This window comes from Mesocricetus auratus, unplaced genomic scaffold (genome assembly GCF_017639785.1).
Source record: "Mesocricetus auratus isolate SY011 unplaced genomic scaffold, BCM_Maur_2.0 Super-Scaffold_100691, whole genome shotgun sequence".
Lineage (NCBI taxonomy): Eukaryota > Metazoa > Chordata > Mammalia > Rodentia > Cricetidae > Mesocricetus > Mesocricetus auratus.
Genome location: NW_024429267.1, coordinates 53,062,137 through 53,079,294, shown reverse-complemented (window position 1 = coordinate 53,079,294; position 17,158 = coordinate 53,062,137).

Below are 17,158 nucleotides of genomic sequence, written 5' to 3'. Positions count from 1 at the left end.
CCAGTCTACCATTTGCCTCTGGGCTTTTACCTTTCTCTATTCTGTGTAGCTGGGCAGTTGCCCCCTAGTTTCCTCTCTCCTTCTTTTCTTGTCCCTCCCTCCCTCCCTCTTCTCTTTTCTTTTCTTCTGTCAATTCTCTGCCTGGCAGCCCTGCATATCCCTCTCCTGCCTGGCTTTTGGCGTTTCAGCCCTTTACGTGATCCGTGAGGTGTTTTAGACAGGCAGAGTAAAACAGCTTCACAGAGTTAAAGGAACGCAGCATGAAAGAATGCAGCACACATCTTTGCATCATTAAACAAATGTTCCACGACATAAACAAATGTAAGCACACCCTCAACTAATATTCCATAAGGAAATGAGGTTGGTGGTGGGGCTGAATATGTATGGCCTTACGTACCAGCCTAGCCTCTCTGATTGTGCCTCTGGGGACCTGTAGATTTTTATTGAGGATTGAATTAAAACGTTTATGAAAAAGCAATCCCATATAGAGATGAAGTACCTGTATATTTAACCAACATTGTGTACCCTCTTAGTTCTATACCCTAAACACACAGACACACACACACACCACCACCACCACCACCACAAGTGCAAACAGTGATTTAGCTCTTGTTTTCATGGCATACTGAAGGCTCCCATTTTCAAGTCCTAGTCACACCACACCCTCTTCACCAGGCTGAATCCTACTCTTCCATGATTCTCATTCACCATCTTCCCAGGTTGCTTCTTCTTAGTGACTATCCCTTAGCTCACGGCCTCTCTCAGAGCATTCCACACTGGCCCCCAGCCATCTTCTCCTGTTTTTTCCTTAGTGCCTAACCTCTGTACTGACAGACTACGAGGATGGAGGGCAAAGGTCACTTCTGCTTCATCTTCCATCTCTTCGGCTTGATGAACTCAACTATTTCAAGTTCTTTACAGCGGAAACCTTCTGGAGGTTAGAATCCAAGTAGCAGGAGCCATGCCTCAAAAATATTGGAACCTGCCAGAAAGCTCTTTGCATTCTTTCATTTTCCCTTCTACAGCACAGATATTTCCTAGCCAAGTTCCAGGTATTTCCAAGGCTGCCTCCAATGGAAAATATCTTCTGAGTACATCTCCCATCTCAGATCTTTCTCCATGCTCACTAAAATTGCTTCTTTCTTTATAGTATTTGTAGCAAATTCTTCAACCCAGCTCTCTGGCAGTTATTTGATGAGATGGTCTAGTGTTTCTGAGTGTGTGTACAAAAATGACTCACAAGAGTGTAGAGAAGCAATCCCAGTAGCTATAATTAATTTCATTTTTATAACACACATAACAATTTGCATATCAAACCAGTAATTTCATGGCTATTATTTCTTAGGAAGACAGCAAGATTAGAAAGCGAGTTGGTTTAATTTAAAAGTTCCTCTAGAGAATTTTGACTCACACCTTCAGTCTCAGCCCTTAGGATGCTAAGCAGAGGGTTACCATGAGGACAAAGTAATCTTGTCTTAAAAAAATAATAATGTTAAATAAGAATGTAGGTGGGGTCTGGAGAGATGGTTCAGAGTTTAAGAGCTTACTGGTCTTGCAGAGGACCTGTGCTCGGTCCCAGCACCTACAAGGAAGCTCACAATTATCTGTACCTCCAATTAAAGGGGGTCTGATGCTCTCTTCTGACCTCTGTGGGTTATTGCAACATGTGGTACACATAAACATTTGCAGGCATACACACATAGGATTTTTAAAAAGAATATATGTGGGAACACCAGACCTTGAGCAGAGACCCACTTCCCCTTCTGCCTGGGAGTAGGCAGCTGTAAGACAATGTTTACTAAAAACATGTTTACTAAAAACAATACAATGCCCGGGGGCAATAAGTTCCTGGAAAAGGCCTGCCCACAGAAACCACCCTGACCTCGACCTTGTCCAAAGACTAACCGCCTCTTCTGCCACGCCCAGATCAGTTTTTGGGGTCAGAGCAGAACCAGCCAGGGAAGAGGAGAGAGCAGAAGCTTCTCTGGTGGGAGCCTTTCTTAGGAAGTTTTCTTGAACCTTTTTGGAGCCTGTTTAAAGTTTTCTTTACATCGTTGAACAAGTCTCTGTGTTGTCAATCCCCGACACCCTCTGCACGTTCTCGGACACAGGCTGTGTAGCAGATGCGACAATTGGAGGTCCCACTGAGATCGTGAAAGCAAGGTAAGTGGACGGGGTTAAGAAACTATGGGGAATAGTTCCGGGAAGCTAGAATCATTGCAGTATCAACTAAAAAAAGTTACTTAAAGAACACAGGACTGCAGTCAAGTCTAAAACCCTAGAAGGCTTTCTAAAATCGATCGAACGAGCCAGTCCATGGTTCATTACTGGGGGAAGCTTAAATATTCCAGATTGGGAGGAGGTTCGCCGTGATCTTCATAGACTTTTACGAAAAGAGGGATCTGAGTCCTTGCCCCCTACGACATTCTCCTTATGGAGATTAGTGAGGGGAGCACTCTTGACAGATAAGGTTCGTCACCGCCAGGTAGTTCAGGACACAAAAGAGGCCTTTTTAGAGTTACAAGAGACGGAGACTCAAGCCTCCTTGAGTTCAGGGGCAGAGAGTGAGGATGAAGAGACCCTGGCTGAAACTAGAAGCTCCATTGTTAGTGAGGATGAGGAGGAGTCTCTTAGGAACAACAAAAAAAGGGTAGAGGTCTCCGGGCAAAACCCAAAAAAAAGGGCTCCAGTCAGAATCGGTTATATTCTTCTCTATCAGACCTAGAAAATGGAAGTAGCTCAGACTCAGACTCATCACAGTCTGAAAAGGAACGGTTACTTGCTGAGATCGCAGCCCTTAAAAAAGAACTAAAAAAAATATTCGAATTAAGGAAAGACAGGACAGAAAGAGAAACCCTTCTCCATACTCTGAAAAAAGGGACTCCTCCTATGAGATAACCCAGTCCTTCTCGGACCTGGAGGGAAGACCCAGAGGAGGGGTCCAATGCTGCCCGGTGGTGGCCCCAGTAATGGAAGTTCTAGACCCGAACAATTCTGGACAGGTCATTTGGCGTCATAACCCTTTAAATTTTAAGGATATAAAACAACTTAAAGAGGCAACTTTAAATTATGGAGCACAGGCTCCCTTTACACTTTCCTTAATGGAATCTTTTGCGTCTCTTAATTTGACACCTGGCGATTGGCAGCAGCTTTGCAGAGCAGCTCTGTCAGCGGGAGATTATTTGATTTGGAGAGGTGAGTTTCAGGAAAGATGCAGCCAGACAGCCCAAAGAAATGCACAGGACGGACAGCCCCAGAGAAATGTGGAGATGCTTACCGGGAGTGGTCAATATGCCACCATTCAGCAACAAATGCAATATGACATCGCAGTCTATGCCCAAGTGGCAGCAGCGGCCCAAGGGGCTTGGAAAGCATTGCCTTCCAAGGAAGGAGGGGATCATCTGTCCAAAGTCCTTCAAGGACCCTCCGAAACTTTTCAAGACTTCGTAGACCGTCTCAGTCAGGTAGCAGAAAGAATATTTGGGGGCATTGGGCCTGCGATGCCAGTCATCAAGCAGATGGCATTTGAAAATGCAAATAAGTATTGTAAGGAAGCCCTTCGCCCCTATCGCAATAAAAGTCTAAATGACTATATCCGGATCTGTAGGGACATTGATGGGAACTTCATCCAGGGCCAAGTGTTAGCTGCTGCCATTCGGCCCCAAGTGGGGAAAGAAAGACCTACTCTGGGAGGGAGAAAAACATGTTTCAGTTGCGGTAGGGAGGGACACTTCCGTAGAGAGTGCCCTCAAAATAGTACTACGGGTCTCAAGAGACCTGGTTTATGCTCCCGTTGCCGAAGGGGATATCATTGGGCCAATGACTGCTACTCTAAAACTGACCGGGAGGGAAATTTCCTTCCTGCTAATAATAATCAGGGAAACGGGAGGAGGGCCCCGCCCCAGGGCCCCAAAACCAATGTGTACGGGGCAATGACCCCTGCTCCGGGCAGTGGCAGGATTCATTTTCTCCCCCAGAGCAACCCCTTCATATCTCAGACCTCCTTAGAGCCACCTCGGGGGAGTGCAGGATTGGACCTCGCTCCCTCTGCCCGGGCAATCCTAACACCAGAAATGGGGATCCAGGCCCTCCCTACTGGGGTGCATGAGCCATTGCCCCCAGGCACGGTCGGACTACTCTTGGGACGGTCCAGTACTATTCTTCGAGGCATCCAGGTACACCCCGGTGTTATAGACCAGTATAGTGAGGGGGAGATTAAAATGACATCAGTGGGCAGTGAGGTTGTTGCTATCCCTGCAGGAGAACGGATTGCTCAGTTACTCCTTCTCCCTACAGCTCCTTGTGAGGCTAGAAAAATTAAAGAGAAATTACATTTTAAATTTTTTGACCATATACCGTAATAATTTGTCTGCTATGGAGAGACATTGGAACAAACCCTCCCAGTCCTTGGGATGGGTCAGATGGAAGGACTTAATTACAGAAAAATGGCAGCCACCCACCCCCCCTATTAGCTAGGGTCCGAGGGGCTGTTTGTGTTTTCCCTCCAGGAAGTGAGAAGCCTATTTGGGTCCCCGAACGGTGCATCAGGCATGTCGACCCCAATACTACTGCGGATACTAGGAATGCTCACCATGATAAAGATGATCCAACCATTGCTGAACACTCAGGTAAGGGAAATATGGGCGTTGGTGAGGATTCCCCCCCATGTTGATGCCAGTTAGTCATTCCAGCTCCCTGTTCATCAAATTTTATAACACCAATAATACATTGGGAGCGGCTGCCGCCAATGAGATTAAAAAGTCAGAAACTAGACATTCTGAGTTTCCCCCTCCTAAGCCTGATACCAGGGTCAGGAAGTAGGGGAATCCAAGAGATTGCCAGCGGCATACGCCTTTAATCCCAGTGGCATACGCCTTTAATCCCAGCGGCATACGCCTTTAATCCCAGCGGCATACACCTTTAATCCCAGCGGCATACGCCTTTAATCCCAACACGCCTTTATGAGGGAACATCCTGGGTTGAAAGTTGGATTGAAAATGGGTGAATAGCTGGGTGTTGGCGGCACACGCCTTTAATCCCAGTACTCGGGAGACACAGGCAGGCAGATCTCTTGAGTTCAAGGCCAGCCTGGTTTACAGAGCAAGTTCCAAGACAGCCTCCAAATAATACAGAGAAAAAAATTGGTAACAAGCTGGGCGGTGGTGGCACACGCCTTTAATCCCAGCACTTGGGAGGCAGAGGCAGGCGTATCTCTGAGTTCGAGGCCAGGCTGGACTGACAGCCTCAAACAATACAGAGAAACCCTGACTTTAAAAAAAAATGGGTGAAAAAAATTTGTAACAGTAAAGAGGTACTGGTATTAAGTAAAGAAAAAGAAAAAGACAAAGGTATATAGAATGGAAATTTTTGTTTACATTTAAGTTCTATTTTGTGAGTCATCTCTAAAAACTTTTGGCCAAAAGCTTGGCCTCTCCACCTTGCATCTACAGTTACAAGGAGTAGGTACGGCTGTACCCCATGACTGTAGCTCAAATGGAGGAATGATAAAGAACATACAGGACTTTTTAACCCTTTTAGTTCAAGGATTGGCTGGAGTTGTTCTTTTACATAGATTTCAATTAAGGAAGCTTCATTGCAACAGACTAATCATGACCTAGGGAAAAAGGATGACTGAAAGATGCATGTATGTTCTGAATGTATGGTGTGGCCACACCGGTATGTATGAAATGTGATTGTGAATGCATGAGTATGAACTGCTTATATGATTAAAAGGATACTTAAATCCCTTCAAAAACAGTTAAGAAGCTACCTAGATTGCTTTAAATATAGACAAAAGGAACATCCAGCCAGTCTGCTAATGTTTTAACAGAAAAATTTAAGATGCAAATGAGGCCTTGTCAGCTAGTGAGAGCTCTACAGGTTAGATTGGGAAAGACTGCTCACAGACTTCAAATAATTTTCGAAAGTTATTTGGACACAGTATAGTTTACAATCTTTGAGTGATTTTCAGAAGTTTTTGGGAAATATTTAATGGATATGTCCTTTTTAATGGGAATCTACAAATAATCTAAGTAGTAATCCCAATTTACCTAGATAGTCAACCAAGGAGGGTAGACAAATCCTTCTACTATTATGGTCCAGCTTCAACAGTTCAAAAAAAATTTTTTTAGAAAATAAAAAAGGGGGAATAATGTCCCCAGTCCCCATATGACTCATCAAATAATACACTCCTCATTTTTAAATTTTATAATGTGAATGCCAGTGAGCTTTAGACAGATTCTGGCATTATGGAACTTGAGCAACCATTGCTCAGGTCAAATGGAGACATCCATGCACTAAACAGTGGAGAAGACCCTAATTTGCGGTCGAGGGCATGTTTGTGTTTTCTTGTAGGAAAAGAATAAAAGCTTCGGCATGGAGCAGAGAAAAACTGGACCTGAGACCATGGGAGCCTACCTAAGCCAGTTTGAGTGAGATCTCCTAAATCAGTGTTCCTGACCCTTGCTGTCATCGAATCTAGAGCCCAAGAAAGAAAGAAAACAGTTGGTTCGAGATTTCCAGTTTCTCAACAGACCTGCTGCATCAACCTTCCGGACCCATGAGTTTTCATCGTGAAGCCAATAGAGAAAAAAGGACCCATTTAAAACATTTGGACATTGGTATGGACTGTGATGAGGGGCAAAAGCCTCTTTTCAGTAATTGAACAGGACATGGTCACTTGAAATATCAGACTTGGTGGTTCCTGTTTCTGGAATCATGCCTAGGCCAGTCTATTTTTCTGGAGAAATGCAACTTGTCCTAATGTGACAAAAAGGAGACTTTGACTCAAGTCACATAATCAGCTGACGTTAAATCAACAAACTGCATCACCACAGGAACAAATTGGTGCTCTGTGGATAGTGCAACAAGCCTATTGTTCATATTTTTCATAATGCTACATGTGTAACATCAATGATTGTACCTAATGTATCTGTGCAAGTGCACTTTCTAAATGCTTTCCTGAGCAGATCTTGGAACAATTGTAAACTTTATCAAATTGTAAATGTAAATCACATGCGGGTTACCCTTGTAACAGAATGTAAATCACGTACATGTTACCCTTGTAACAGACGAAGGCTGGTAGAATGTTATGGCCCAGATCTGGTGATGGGTACGGTGATGGAGAGGCGCTATGTCAATGGGGGTCCTGGAAATGGTGGCAGTGGCGGTAGGCATTCTGGCTTTATGCCGAGCTCAAACGTGCCTTGTTCCAGAGGCAAGAGATCCGTAACCAAGTATTGCTTAGCTTAGCCCATGGCAATCCCGATAGCCATGAAGGTTGGTTACAGATGATTTAAAGTTGGGACGCTTTGTTGACAGGCAACCTGTGGGGAAGACCCCTCCCACCTAAGACAGGGGTTCACGGTCCCCCAAGGACGGGAAAGGAAGGGTGACCCTACTTGACCTAAGCCAGGAGTGCCTCATTGAAAAATAAAAAGGGGTGAATTGTGGGAACACCAGACCTTGAGCAGAGACCCACTTCCCCTTCTGCCTGGGAGTAGGCAGCTGTAAGACAATGTTTACTAAAAACATGTTTACTAAAAACAATACAATGCCCGGGGGCAATAAGTTCCTGGAAAAGGCCTGCCCACAAAAACCACCCTGATCTCGACCTTGTCCAAAGACTAACTGCCTCTTCTGCCACGCCCAGATCAGTTTTTGGGGTCAGAGCAGAACCAGCCAGGGGAGAGGAAAGAGCAGAAGCTTCTCTGGTGGGAGCCTTTCTTAGGAAGTTTTCTTGACCTTTTTGGAGCCTGTTTAAAGTTTTCTTTACATCGTTGAACAAGTCTCTGTGTTGTCAATCCCCGACACCCTCTGCACGTTCTCGGACACAGGCCGCGCAGCAGACGGGACAAATATAAGTAACAAATGTAGCTTAAATGAATGCAAAACCTCAAATGCCATGGTCAATATTCATCAGTTTGTCAAGGTTTTCGCTACATGTCAAGGTTTTCCAGATGAATAAATAGAATGGCATGAACGAATATTACAAAGGCATGCATTCAGCTGGTTTACACGCTAGGGGCTGGTGGCCCAACAATGGCTGTTTGCATGCTCAAGACGTTGAGAACTTGGTAGCTCCTTGGGCAGCAAGTCTGGATGTCTTGGGAGTCTCAATTTGGTGTCAAAGTCTAGAAGATTCCTTGACAGTTTCTGGGCTTTAGTTCACATTGGAAGGGTGAAAAATCTTGATTCTGATCTTGGCAAAAGTTGACAGCAATAGCAGGGTAGATGTCACCACCAAGGGGTAAAGACAGGTTGGCTTCTCTGCTTTGTCTTCATACATCTTTATATCCAGGCCACCAAGAAGTGCCACCACCCACTCTGGAGGACGTTTTTCTCCTAGTTTATCCCTCCTGGAAATGCCTGAATGGACCCACCCAGAGACATGTCTCTTATTTGACTCCAGAGGCAACCAGGTTGGCAATCAAGATACCATGACAGCTCCTGTGCCCAGGAAAGCCATCAAACTATGTTCTAAGGGCTGATGTAAAGGGTTTTAAAACTCCAATTAGTACAATCTATTCATTTTAAGCAAAGACAGCATTCCCCTCCCATTTAGTTAGATCTGGGTTGGCCAATGGAAGCCTCCAAAATACACAAACCAGGTGTTAAGTAGACAGACAGCTGGAGCTATAAAGATAGATGGATACACAGATAATTGATCAACATATAAATAGAAAAATAGATGGTAGGTGATATAGAAATACAAACAAATGATAGATGATATAGATAGAAAAAGATGACAGATGAGATAGGTAGATAGATAGATGAGAGATAGATGAAATAGATACCAGATTAGATACATAGATGATACAGATAACAGATGATCAATGAGATACAAAGAAGATAGATTGATATAGAAAATGAAATGGATGATATAGATAATAAATACTAAATGAAATATAAGATTAATGGATAGATGATAGAAGATGGAGATAGATAAGCATTACAGGTGATACAGATAGAAAGACAGGTAATAAATGATACAGTAGAGATAGATAGTGTGGTGGTTTTAGACAATGGTCCCCATAACACACTGACCATAAATAAGGGTACAAGTAGGGGCTCCTGTATTTGGATACTTGATCCCTAGCTGCTGGAACTGTTTGGGAAGGACTAGGAGGTGTGGCCTTGGAGATCTGTCAATAGGAGTAAACTTTAAGGTTTCAAAAAACACACATCATTCCCAGTTTGCTCCCCCTGCCTTCTACTGATAGTGTTTCTCCAATATAACCTTGTATAATTTATCAAATGACTGACACTTGCTTCGGGTTTTCATGGCCTGGGGTAACTGCACACCAACCTGAATCTTGAGAAAGCAATGCTAAAATCAGAATTAGACTTTATTGTTTGATATTCTTGAGGCAAGGGGTTGAGACGGAAGCATTCATCTTGATAAGACTATCTCCCCCCTCACTTTTCCTGTGTCTCTCCCTGAATTAACTGGTGGCTGTGTGCCCCTGCCAACAGTTTTCAGCTGTGATAGCAGCAGCCAATTTATTCCAGCTGACATAGGCAACCTGACTCAGTAAACAGTGTTCATCCTACTGATAACTGTATATGATGTCAAAATAGAGGTGCTACTCAGAATCCTAGAATTCTAGAACATTTCACCTCCACAGTGTTTCAGAGTCACCTGGGGAAGAATTTACTGCAATTTTCTAGACCACCAACTTCAGTTCTACTGCATCAGCATGTGTGTGTGTGTGTGTGTGTGTGTGTGTGTGTGTGTGTGTGTCTGTCTGTGTGTGTACCTGCTAGTGACTGGTATCAAGGAGCTGAAGTCAAACAGGACCAGGGCACTCACAGTACTAGCTTTCTGTGGTGCCTTTATTTGGATAACTCAGCATACAGAGTTCAAGCCAAGGACAGAGGAACCATGAGAACCACACAGAGCATGTCACGTCATTATCACCAGATATGCTCAGGAGACTGAAGTGGATGACTGGGGCTTGTTGCATAATGTCCTCAAACATGCTAAACTGCATGGCTGAGGAGGGGAGAGGAAACATCTTGCCCACTGCATTCCTGGGGCAGGCGGAGACATTCCTCCCAGGGGGTAAACAAATTCTGTGAGAGCAGAATTCGCATACCAGGATAGTGTAGAAAAGTCTATTATATGCATGCCACATGCTTGTGCATACAGAACACATGGATTTTTTATGTGTTCTTTGCATGATTCCTCAATGCACTCACTTCTTGTAGGATCTGACAGGTGATTCTTGCTTTATTTCTTTTCATTTTGGGATGCTCTAGCAGGTTGTGTTTGCAAAATATCTAGTACAGCTATAAGAACCCCAGAGTTTAGCATCCACTGAACTAGTCAGGGGATATGGAGTGTGTGTGTGTGTGTGTGTGTGTGTGTGTGTGTGTGTGTGTGTGTGTTCCAATGTATATGCATGCACCAGTGTGCAGGTGGAGGGCAGAGGTCAATATTGGGGGTCTTCCTCTGATGCTCCCCTGTTGGGGAAGTCTTATGCCAATATAGCACTGTCTGGCCAATAGGGAATCTAGATAGGAGGGACTAGGAGTCCAGGAGGATTCTGGGGAGGAGAAACACAAGAGTTCGAGATGTAACGCCATTGGGGTAGGAAGCCCGGAAACCTCTCCGGTAAGAGACATACTTAGGTTAACAATTATGGGGTAATTACTTAAGTCAGAGCTAGCCAGTAAGAAACAAGCAAGGCCAACAGCTTCATAATTAATACAGCGTCTTGTGTGTTTATTTGGGGACTACAATGTGGCAGAGCCCAGGCGGCTGGCGGGGGATAAACCAAAGCGGCTAGCAAAGAAAAAGCTTCTCTTAACAGAATGGTTGTCAGAAGCGGGATTGAATTTCCACGCAAAACAACAAAAGCTTTAAAGGAATTTTAGAAACAGAAGAACAGAGAGAAGCACAGATTTTGGTGGCAGCATTTTCTCAGGTGTGCTCTGTTTTGCTAGCGACAAGCCGAGATTCACGTGGCTCGATTACCGGAGTCTTCCTGACTCGGCATAAAAAGAAAAAAGAAAAAAGAAAAAAAACCCAACGAGGTTCTTTTAAGAGACTCTGCTAATGATTAAAAGGTGTGTACGTATAGCTGGAAGTGACAGCTTTTGCTGGATGTCAGCATGGACTGAGGCGGTAAGCTGGAGTCACGCTTACGCCCGCCATCTTGAAACGGCAGTTTAAAACAGCCGCGGTTTTACAGATAAGACACGTGGCCAGAAAAACGTAAAGATTTACAGTAAAGTCAGACTTGGATAAAGAAAACCTCTAAAGGTTTACAGTGTGTTTAAAAATATACGTGAGATTAAGAGAGAAAATAAAACAGCAAAGTGGTATATAAATATAAAAGCCGGCGTTGTGGTGGCGCACGCCTGTAGGATTTACTCCAGAGGCAGAGGCAGGCGAATTTCAAAAGAGAAACCCTGTCTCAGAGAAAAATAAATGAAAGTGAAAGAAATAAAGTAATAATAGATAAATAAATAAGCCACGTAAAGATGGAAATCACACAGAGTCTGGATACTGTACGCTATTGTGTTTTTCAGTTTTTTCATTGCTAAGGAAGGAGCAACTGCTAAAGTACACTTGATTATAAATGCTGCTGAATTAATTCAACTTATATCTTTTGAAAATGCCTTGACCTCAAAATTTAAGTATAAGGATATGTTACTCGGAAAAGGAGTTTTAATTTATGTTTCCACAGAACATAAAAAGCTGAGGATTCCTTCCAGGCTTCTGTGGTTTAACGAACCAAGACCCCCGGAACCAGTGGATCAGATGTTCCAACAATTGAGACAGCTAATATGATGCAGCTTTACAGACCACGAAAATAAGGACTTATACAGGTTTCTGAGTTTTGTCATGATCCCCATGGTATGAAAAGCGCCCCCTTCCAGCATGAAGCAGTTTGGAATGAGCGACGTCCTAATTCCCATCTTGTTTATAAATATTTGTTTTCATTTAAATGGGGTTGTTTATAATTGGCTAATGATCACAGCCGATCTCTTTTAATGGTAAAAAGGGGAATTATGGTATGAGTATGGTTTTTCATTTATTGATACAAATTCAAGGTCAATTTTGTGACATGTATATTTCTCCTCTTGATTAAGTATTGTGCTTATACTGATCTTTTAAGACGTAATGCATAATTGAATACAGACTATAGTTACTTATAATAGAATTTATAATTAGGTAAGTTAGGTTTTCTAGATATACAGAAATATATTTGAGATAGATAGGCAGTCTTCAAACCTTTCAAAGACCTTCAGAAAATGGCATTTAAAAATGGTTTAGGATTTTTCTTGACAATGAGAAATGTCTGCTCCTGGCAGCACCAATTATGTCTGAGAGGAAGATGGCATCGAAGAAACTTGTTATGGAGTTTGCTTTCAACATGGCAAGATTAGCCATTTGGGCAAGAAACTGCTCTTGCCTGTACTGCTTGACTGTTGTTGTATAATCTGGACATGCAGGACCCACAGGAAAGTGACTGCTGAACTCAGTCTTACAGGGTTCCTGCTTCATGGAAGAGTCTGAGAGACTTTCTGCAGGACAAAGAAAAATGACTGACAGACTGCCAATGCAGATGGACAGTTTGAAATTTCCTGCTTGGCTGAGAAATCTTCTGGATACATTGTGGCCTATGGGCTGAAGATGGATGCCCCAACGTTACAGAGGAACTTCGGGTGACTGTCCAGGCAGTAAGATATCTCTGTCAATCCTAGTGTTTCTATATTATCCTTCTGTGGTCTTTGATGGAGTTGAAGACAGATAGCTATAATTATAGTTTTCCTTAGTTATGATAAGAGATAAGCTACATATAAGTTTGGACTCACAAGGATGAGATGGATGATATTTTCTTTAAATCTTGCTAAAATATTGTAACTATGTTCTTATTTGATAACTGTTCTGTTATACACAATTTGACTGTGGTAAAGTTAAGACCTTTCTTTTTGTTTAAACAGAAAAGAGGAGATGTTGGGGAAGTCTTATGCCAATAAAGCACTGTCTGGGAATCTAGATAGGAGGGACTAGGAGTCAAGGAGGATTCTGGGAAGGAGAAACACAAGAGTTCGAGATGTAACGCCATTGGGGTAGGAATCCCGGAAACCTCTCCGGTAAGATTAACACTTATGGGGTAATTACTTAAGTCAGAGCTAGCCAGTAAGAAACAAGCAAGGCCAACAGCTTCATAATTAATACAGCGTCTTGTGTGTTTATTTGGGGACTACAATGTGGCAGAGCCCAGGCGGCTGGCAGGGGATAAACCAAAGCGGCTAGCAAAGAAAAAGCTTCTCTTAACACTCCCCACTGTATTTTTTGAGACAGAGTCTCTCACTAAGCCTGGAGCTCACTGATTTGACTAGTGTGACTGGCCCAGTGAGGCCCAGGGGTTCGTCTCTGGCTCCCTAGCATTGAGATTATAAATTCAGACCACCATGCTCAGCTTTTTATGTGGCTTTTCAGGTTGTGTGACAAATGCTGCACAAAGTCACTCTAATTGTGTGTGTGTGTGTGTGTGTGTGTGTGTGTGTGTGTGTGTATGTGTGTGTACAGGCCCATGTGTGCATGAACATGGGTGTGTATTTGTCTGGAGGCCAAAGGACAACCTTGAGTAATGCTCCTTGGGGCCATCCCCGTTATTTTTTTATACGGAGTCAGAAGCTAGACTGACTGGTCAGTGAGCCATAGAGATTAATTAACCTTACCCTAACTCCCCAGGAGTGCCATTACAAGCATATGACACTGTGCCCAGCTTTTTACACAGGTTGTGTGATTAAACTTGAATCCTCATATTTGTTTGATAAACACCTTATCATATGAGCCATCACCTGAGCCCTAACTCTAATTCTATAGATGGGGAAACTGAGGAACTTAGAGTAAGAAACAAAGGGATTTCTTGAAGGACCCCCAACGCACTGGTGGGCCTCTCTCCAAGCATACCAGAAGAATAGGCTGATAAGCAGATTCCCGACATGATTCCTTCACGGCCCACCAAGCAGGCAGTATCTCCAGGTGGAGACACTTCCAGAGCAACATCACAGTTCCTTCTAGAGAAATTGATCATACCATGCTCAACCACAAAGTCCCAGCAAGTTCAGTGTGAACACCCAATGCTCAGTAAGCAAAGAGGTGGTACCCTCCCGCCTCTCCGCTACTATCAACCCAGTTACTTCAAATAACTGCACATTAGCCATTGAGAGGCAAACAAAAGCCACGAAGACCTATTGTCTGTGTCTGAAACACTCGACTTTTCATGCCGACCATGGTGGCTTATATATACACTGCTGGCATCTCACCTAATGGACAATAGCCGGTGAGTTCTCTCTCTGTTGGGGGGGGGGATGAGAGAAGAGCTACTGCACATATTGGATGCCGTTTATGGTTGGATTTATCTTTGGGCTGCCAGCTCACAAATAAAGACATGGAGGCTTATTAATTATGAAAGTTCGGCCTAAGCTTAGGCTTGCCCCACTGGCTTTTATAACTTACATTAAGTTGCTTCTATTCATCTGTGTTTACCATGTGACTTTTTACCTTTCCTTCATTCTGTGTCACTGACTCGCTCCTTGTCTCCTTGGCATCTAGCTGGCATCATTCGTGAGCCTAGCTTCCTCCTCCTCTTCCTCTCTTTCCCTGGAAATCCCACCTATCTGTCCTGCCTAGCTATTGACCACTTAGCTCTTTATTAAACCAACCACAGTGACACATCTCCACACAGTGTAAACAAATATTCCTCAACAAAGAACTTTCTATAGCACTGTCTGATCAGCACTCAGACTTGGAATCAAGTTGGACACCTGATTCGCTGTTATACAACATACTGCAAGTGGAATCTTACATGGTCCTGATAGCCTAATGCAATGGTTCTCAACCTTCTATCACTTCAACCCTTTGATTAGCTTCCTCATGCTGTGGTGACCCCCAATCATAAAATTATTTTCATTGCTATTTCATAACTGTAACTTTGTTACTGGTATGGATCATAATGTAAATATCTGTGTTTTCCAATGATCTTAGGTGACTCCCGTGAAAGGGGTTGTGTCCCACAGTTGAGGACCACTGGCCTAAAGTTCACTTTTTGATGCCTGTGGACGTGACAGAGTCTGGTGGCTTTGGATTGTAGTGTTTCTTGGAAACCATACATGATGATGATTGGCATTCATTATCAATCTGATAGAATGTAGAATCAATTGGAAGACAGGTCTCTGGGCACGCCTGTGGAGCACCAGGCTGAGTGTGCTAATTGATGTAGGATAATCCATATTGATTTTGGGTGGGACCACCTCTGAGGCAAGGCAGTCCTAGTTGTATGAAATACACACACAGTGTGTTGAGTGGCTGCATGCATTCATTGCTCTCTGCTTCCTGAGTGTATATAAGATGTGGTCAGCTACTTCAAGCGCCTACCCCTTGACCTTCCTGCAATGACAGACTCCATCCCTGAGCTGTGAGCTGAAACCAACCAGTTCTCCATTAAGTTGCTTATCAGAGCGCTTTACCACAGTGACCTGAAAAGAAACTCAGACACCCTGTTCTACCAAGTGTCATATGAATTCAAAACCGGGACTTCTCCACAGGGCAGCCACATGGAGAACCCAGGGAGATAAGCACTGCCTTGTGCTTTTTGGTCTTGTCGTTTGGACTTTTCTTTTTTCTTCATACTAGATTCAGAAGACAATGTTTTCTTTAAAAATAGGAAAGGAAAAGATCAGCACAATTTTAGGCCATTTGGTGCCTGGCCTCATCCCCATAGCTCAGATTCTGTTATCCACCAAGTAGATATTAAAATAATCCAAGTCATTCGCTCCTGCAAAACCAACAGTCCTGGAAAGTTGGCAGGCATACTTGTTTAAACAAGGCTCCCAAACTTTCTACTGGCAGGTGTTTCCAGAGTTCTTGGAGCACAATTCTTTGGATAGGATATTTGCCAATATACATAGCAACAGGGGTGGGGGTGGGGAGTGTTTCCCTTTAACACAGCACAGATACCCAAATGCCTGAAGTGCAAAATTGGACATTCAGTGCACTTATTTATTTTGGCTCTAGCTCAAGCTATCAACAATAATAAAGTCCCCCAATCTCAGGGCCCAGAGCCTTGATGGGCTGCAGTGTGAAACAGACTTGCGTATCTGTCTGCAACCAACATGGCCTCCGCAGCCTTCTCCATGCTGTGACCCAATGAGCTTGGTTCTGCCTGCTTTGGCAATTCCTCAGTCTCCTGAATGCACCATTCTCTAACTAATTCTGCTTGAAATTGGGGCTGGAGTTGGTAGGAAAGTTAATAGCATGGAGGCAGACCAGGTAAGGCTTCATCCTCCCTACTTGAGCCCCAGGCATTGACTTTAGTTATTCCTAAATCCGACTTCCCGAAATTGAAACCTGGGATGGCTTTCAAAGCTCATGGCTCGCTTTATAATCTGCTCCTTGGCAGTTGGGCCAATTCATATTTTCTGCCATCAGATGCACTCCCTCAGCCTTCCATTAAACTTGACATCAGTTCTGGAACCCCGCAAAAGAGGAGTAATCCTGTGTCGTCTCCTGAACTAAATGAAATAAATAGAAACTTAAGAAACAGAAGGCAGAGTATGGAAAGGGGAGGCTTCATATCTCAAAGAAAGCGGAACATTATCGGCTTAGACGGTACTTAGCGGTCACTAGATACAGTCCAGTGAAATGAAGGTTTTTCAGCTCTGCCTACAAAATCTTAGAATATTAGTTGGTATTAAACAGCATTTTAAATCATCTGTTCTAAAAAAACTGTGCTCTCTTTCTCTCTGTGTGTATCTTGGTCTCAGTGTGTATCTTGGTGTCTCTGTCTCTCTGTCTTTCTCTGTGTGTGTGTGAGTATGAGTGAGTGTGTGTGTGTGTGTGTGTGTGTGTGTGTGTGTGTGTGTAGTACAACTTTGAGAGTCAGTTTCTTCCTATCACCTTTATGTGGGTTCCAGGAACAGAGCTCAGGTTGTCAGGATTGTGTGTTGTGCAACAAGTGTTTTGTTCTTTTTATCTGAAGCTTACAGACAGTTTTAGTAGAGTCTAAGAGAAAAAGAAAACTGGGCAGGCTGTAAATATTGGCAGTTGCCAAGAGAAGGGAGATGGAGAGGAGGAGAGAACGGTGTGTGGTTTGCAACATAGGGTAACAAGCAGCCACAAGGCAAAAGGACAGAA